The 6,000-nt window shown below is 46.0% G+C and overlaps 1 protein-coding gene across 1 annotated transcript in view; it reads left to right on the top strand.

Annotated features, from left to right (window-relative positions):
• The window catches only part of KSR2 (kinase suppressor of ras 2), a 516,639-nt gene that overhangs the window by 734 nt on the left and 509,905 nt on the right, over positions 1-6,000 (top strand). The gene's annotated exons all lie outside the window — the stretch shown is intronic.

Genomic DNA, 6,000 nt, shown 5'->3' with positions numbered 1-6,000 from the left:
CCCCCCGTGCTCCTTGGGGTTTGTTTTTTCCAGTGCTGTACATTTCAGGAGGCAGGACGCATGAGAAAAATAAGTCCCCATTGAGCTCCCTGTGCCTAGTCATATCATTTTGATGCAGTGAGCTGTTGTATACCCAAACCATAGAAAGAAAATAAATAATGCCTGGACCAACACTCTCAGATGGTGTGGGAAAATACCTTTGGTGTGTTGTTAAGACTCTCCAACAGAACTTGAGGGGGAGTTTGAAGTAGCTTTTTTTTTTTTTTTTTTGGGAAAAGGGATACAAAGTTACTCAGAAAGAACCTGACAGAAATGGTGTCTTCTGAGGGCCAGTTGGTCAAAGGAGGAAGGTCCCAAGAGCATTGGAAAGGAGCTGGTGTCCAGGCATCCTTGGATGCCCACGTTGTTCTAGACCTCTGAAGGACTCAGCTCCATCCCTTTCTTCCAAGCGGCCCACATGGGGGACTCCTATTTGCTGGCATTTGCTGGGGGTGATGTTGGGGTGAAAGGAGGGCTGCTTCCTTGGGTGGAATGGCCATGTGCGGAGCTGGAGGGTTCACCCTGTTTTTGGGTCACAGTCTCTAAGATCTGAACTCTTCAATACCTGCCGAATCTCTCAGCCTTCTGGCCCCTCTTCTAAGATTGGATGAGTTGACTCTAGCTTCTCATTCACTTGCAGGTCTTTTACTTCCATGGTTTTGAATTTGGCCTAATGTCAGCATGCAGGACGGTCATCCGTTTGAAAGAGGAGTTTGTGTGTGTACGTGTGGTCATATGCTGCCTGCTACCTGTGATTCATTTCTGTGTGCACCTGTCATCTGGGAAAATGATCCTCAGACCTGAAATAAGATAAATGTCACAGAGTGATGGGGGGTGGGAATTATGTTGGGAGGTTCGAGGATTGCCTTTCTTGGAGCTTGGGCAAGCAGTTGAGGCTAGGGCTCTGCTGCTAGGAGAAGAAGTGTGGGCTGCTTGGCCCAGCCTTCTGTCTCTTTCTGGACCAGGCCCAAGAGCAGTCTCCACTCAGAACTGCATGCAGTGGGAAGTGAGGAAGTAAATAACCCCACGGCCAGCTTGAAGGCCCTTCTGTACTTGTGAGTCAGGAATCCCAAATGCTAGTTTGTGTCACACACTGTAAGTTTCTCCAGAGTTTTCTCTTTTCAACATGCTCCATCCTTTGGTAACTGCTTGGAGGGTGGTGATGGTGGCAGTGGGCCCCGGGCTTCACTGCTCCCTCTCTGTGTAGGGGTTTTCTTTTTATACTGGGGGTGGAGGCGTTGGGATGGTAGGTGGTTACAGTTATTGGGAGTGCATCTGTTTGTTAGTTTCTTAGTCCAAGTATACCACACAACATGCCAACTGCTTCATCCGCACCGCCGAGGGCAGGGTCTCGAGCAATTATGCCAATTTAGATTGGGCCTAAGTCTCTAGGGCTAGGGTTGGGCCACTCAGGAGGGCCTGATGGGTCCAGGCCCAGCCAGACCCCACCAGACTTCACGTAGGCTTTGAATCCGCAAGACTTTTTCTCCAGAAATTCTCAAATTTTGTATATCAACATCATCTAGGGGGAGCTTCTTGAAGTGTTGATTCTTTGTGTCTAGCCCGAGAGATTCTAATTATATTGGGGTCCATGAATCTGTATTTAATACATAGTTTAGATGTTTTGATGCATGTTTTCATATGGAAACTTTAAGCATTATGAGTCCATTAGGAGACGATTATCTTATTTCAGCCATTTAATGGTGAAAACTCCCCACTCACAAACACTAAAGTATTAAATTGAGTAGACCATCCTGACAACCTTGATGTTAAGCAAAATTTAGTAACACGTGTATGCTCCTGTAGAAACAAAAATGTACATCATGGACTTAGTCTTCAAGAAACGTTGTTCATGGTTAGGGAGACAAGGCTGACAATATATGTGAAATACTAATGGACTCTAAACTGTAAGTAATATGCAGACAGTGTGTGGATCAATCAGGAATGTGTTCAGTTGCATGAAATGGAAAACCCAGTCCCCGCGATGAGACAAATAGTGGTTTCTTTTTCTCATGTAACAAGAAGTCTGGAGGTATGTGGTTGCTTGGAATGCTTGGTATGTGGTTGACTTAGTAGGTCAACGATATCAGGACTAATATCTTTGCAAATTCTTCTGGCCTTTCCTTTCTGATTGCAAGATGACTCCTACAGCTTCCGCCATCACGGCTGGTTTGGGAGCAGGAAAGGGCGAGGACTAGGTGAGTGTGAAGGAATAAAGAGTTCACCCCTTTGTTTCAGGTAACAGAGGCCTTCCCAGGACAACCCCTCCAGGAGTCAGATGATATTTGTGTCTTCTTGGCCGGAACTGGGCCAGATGCCTATTCCTAGTTGCAAGGAAGGCTGGGAGGTGGGGAAGCGGGAACGCCATTGTGACTGGCTTAGACCAGTCATCATCCATTGCCTGGGCTTCCTTGCCATTACATTCTGAATCAAGGTTCTAGTGGCACGGGAGAGGCATCAGTGGGTTTTGGGTGGATAGTCAGCAGTGTAGACCACACTTTATTAGGAGATAGCTTGGAGAAGAAAGTTCATGAGCTTTGAAATTAGACCAGTATAGTTTTGAATACTGGTCTTTCTGCTTACTTTATCTTGGACTAGCGTAGTGCCTAAGGCACTTGACTGCTAACCAGAAGGCTGGTGGTTCAAACCGACCAGCCACTCCTCAGAAGGAAGGTTGGGCACTCTATTCCGTAGTGATACCGCCTCGGAAACCCAAGGAGGGGTCGCTGTGAGTCGGGTCCGACTCGATGGCAAATAACAACAACAACAACGATTTACATTTTCTGATCTGTAGTTGAATTATTGCAGGACACCAATAATGGAATAGTAGTACCTATGTCAGAAGATGGTTGTGAGAATTGAAAGAGACGGCCTTTGAAGGATCCACAGCTGTCCTTGGTACAAGCAGTGAGCATTCTTCGCTGCTAACTGAGAGGCTGGGAGTTCCAGTCCACACAGAGGGGCCACAGAAGATCTCCTCCTGAAAAGTGAGCATCGGAAACCCTGTGGAGCACAGTGTTCCTCTGACACACACAAGGACACCTTAAGTCAGAATTGACTCAATGGCAGCAGGTTGTTGCTGGCTAGTGCTGTCCCTAGCACAGTGCCTAGAAGTGCTAAATAAATGACAGCTATTCTGATGGTGATGGCTGGCATTACTTGGTATATTATAGATGACGTGGAGGGGAGCTGCTCAGAGGAGAGGGAGAAAAGAAAGAGCTCGAGAGCAGCGTTTCTAAAATACATTGTCGACCCCTAACTCTGGGGGATGTTAGCAGTTTTTATTCTTTCAACAAGTTTTGACATTCAGGCTGTGTACTGGATGCTTGTGGTTCACAAGTGTCCTGTGGACAAAAGAAATTCCATGGTCAATGAAGTTTGGGAAAGACTGAATTAAGCAGAGGGAAATAGGCATCTTTACTGCAGGACTTGTCAGAGCCTTTAGTACGCTCTATGTGCATGGTCCCTTCTAAGAATCTCTCTTGGGATGGGAGTAGAATACACCCTGGAAACATTTGGCAGAGCAGTTAGGAAGCTTCTTGGATGGGGAGATGGGATCCTGAGTAGGTTGAAGGATGAGGTGGATTTAGATTATGAGGGTCCAATGGGAGAAGCACCTTCTAGATGAAAATTGTAGAAGGTAGCACTGTTACGCCTTCCTGGGGCAGCTTTGAAACCAGCTTGTGCAGAATAGAGGACACATGATAGTGTCATAGGAAACAAATTTAGGTCGCTGATTCCTGAGGCCAACCAGAAAGTCTTTGAAGGTTTTAGAGAGAAAACAGTGAAAAAGATGTTTAGACGTTAGTCTGTTGGCCATCTATAGCAAGGGCCGGCAAACTTATTCCATACTGGGATGGATAATTACTATTTTCAGCTTTGCAGCCAGACTGTCTCTGCCACAACTGCTTTTTGGTGCTCTCAGCAGGAACACAGCCATAGATGATCCATAAATGAGGAAGTGTGGCTGTTTGCCAGTAAACTTTACTTATGGATGCTGGACTTTGATTTTGGTATCATTTTCACATGTGATGGGATATTATTCTTCTTTTGATTCCCCACCCCCAACATCTAAAAATATAAATACCATTCTCAAGTTTAGGGTCCTACCAAGATAGGCCCAGACAACGAGTAGATCTAACACATAGACCCGCGAATGTGTAAAGGCCCCAGTATAATAGATGTCTTTCTTGCTCACAAAGTGGTTCAAAATAGGTGTTCCTGGATGGTGGGCTCTTCCCCTCCAAGAAATAGGCTCGTTCCATTCCACAGCACTGTGTGTGTCCAGGGAGAAAGTGTGGAGAAGACAAACCCTCTTGAAAGTCTTATCTCTGAAGCTGGCCTCTTCAGTTCCGCTAGCAGTCCATTGGCTAGAATTTATTCACAGCACTGCAAGGAAGATGACATAGACTAGTGTGGGTCCTGGGGGAAGAGAAAACAGATTCTGCTGAATAACTGGGAGTTTCTGTCATAGCTGCTGTGCCAGTTATCTATTGTTGTATCATAAGCCACCCCAACACTTAGTGGTTTAAAATAACAGTCATTTATTTGCTCACAAGTCTGTAGTTTGGGCCAAACTGAACCGGCCAGTTCTGCTGATCTTGCTGATCTTGGCTCACTCCTGCTGTTGCAGTCATCTGGTGGTTCGCTGGGGCTGGGTGATTCAAGACGGCCTGATGCTCATGGCTGGTGCGTGGCTGGGGCTGTTTTCTGGGAAGCCTCAGTTTTCCCTCCACATGAGTTCTCCAGCACGATCGCGTGGATTTCTTAAATTATGGCCGTAGCAGAGTTCCAAGGGGATGAGTCTCAGCATATACACTGTTCTTAAGCCTCTGCTTCCAGAACCTTTGCTTGTGTCCATTGACCAAAGCAATTTACATGGATAAGTCCAGACTAATGTGGGAGGTACTCTATAAGGGTGTGGATTTTAGGAAATATGGTTCATTGGGGGCCAATGATCAGTCTAGTGTAGCAGTGTAACACAGCCATGTAAACAACGAAGGAGAGCAGGAGAGGGAGACAGAGGTATGAGGCAGCAAAAACCCCCTTGAGGAGGTTTTATTGATGTAAAGAAGGAAGCCATGGACTATCTGAGGAGGAATGTTCCAGGCAGAGGAAACAGCAAATGCAAGTTCCTTGGGTGGGAATGTGCTTGGCATGTCATTAGAATAGCAAGGAGACCACTGTGGTTGGAATGGAGTGAGTGAATGAGTGGGGAAGGGATGGTGGGTACAGTGGGAGATGGAAGTGGGGCCCTGGTCATAGAGGCCTTTGCTAAGACACTTCAATTTTATTCTAAAGATAGGAGCCCTTTGATCAGCGGAGTGACTGATTTGTTTTTTTCAAAAGATCCTTCTCATAGCTGCAGCTCTGGTGCACACTGGATAAGACATTTGGCTGCTAACCAGAAGTTGGCAGTTCAAACCCACCGTCTGCTCCATAGAAGAGAGATGAGTCAGTCTACTTCCATAAAGAGTTACAGCCTTGGAGACCCAACGGGGTCTCTGTGAGTTGGAATTGACTTGAAGGCAGCGGGTTTTTTTTTTTTTTTTTGGTTTTCAGATTACTGCAGGGAAAATAGACTGTAGGGGTTAAGAATGGGAGAATGGAGAGAATTTGGGAGGTGATTGTTGAAGTTCAAGCTGGAATGTTCATGCCTCGGACTAGTGTGGTACTTGTGGGATGGAGCAAGTGGCTGGATTTAGGAAGGCCATGAGTAGAGGAGATGCTCGTGAACAGGATGTGAGGAGTGAGGGAAAATGAATTGAGCATTATTCCTGGGTGTTTGGCCTAAGAATTGAGGGAAGGGCAGTGCCATTATTTGACATGTGAAAGATTAAGAAGGAATAGGTTGGGGCTTAGCAGTTGAGTTCTGTTTGGGTGTGTTTGTCAAGTAGAGAGTTGGATATGCAAATCTGCAGCTTTGAGGAAGGCTGGAGAGAAGAAGTTTGTTTACTTAAT

The sequence above is a fragment of the Orycteropus afer genome, unplaced genomic scaffold (genome assembly GCF_000298275.1).
Source record: "Orycteropus afer afer isolate SDZICR_OR568_19922 unplaced genomic scaffold, OryAfe1.0 scaffold00048, whole genome shotgun sequence".
NCBI lineage: Eukaryota > Metazoa > Chordata > Mammalia > Tubulidentata > Orycteropodidae > Orycteropus > Orycteropus afer.
This window is presented reverse-complemented; position numbering and strand designations above follow the sequence as displayed.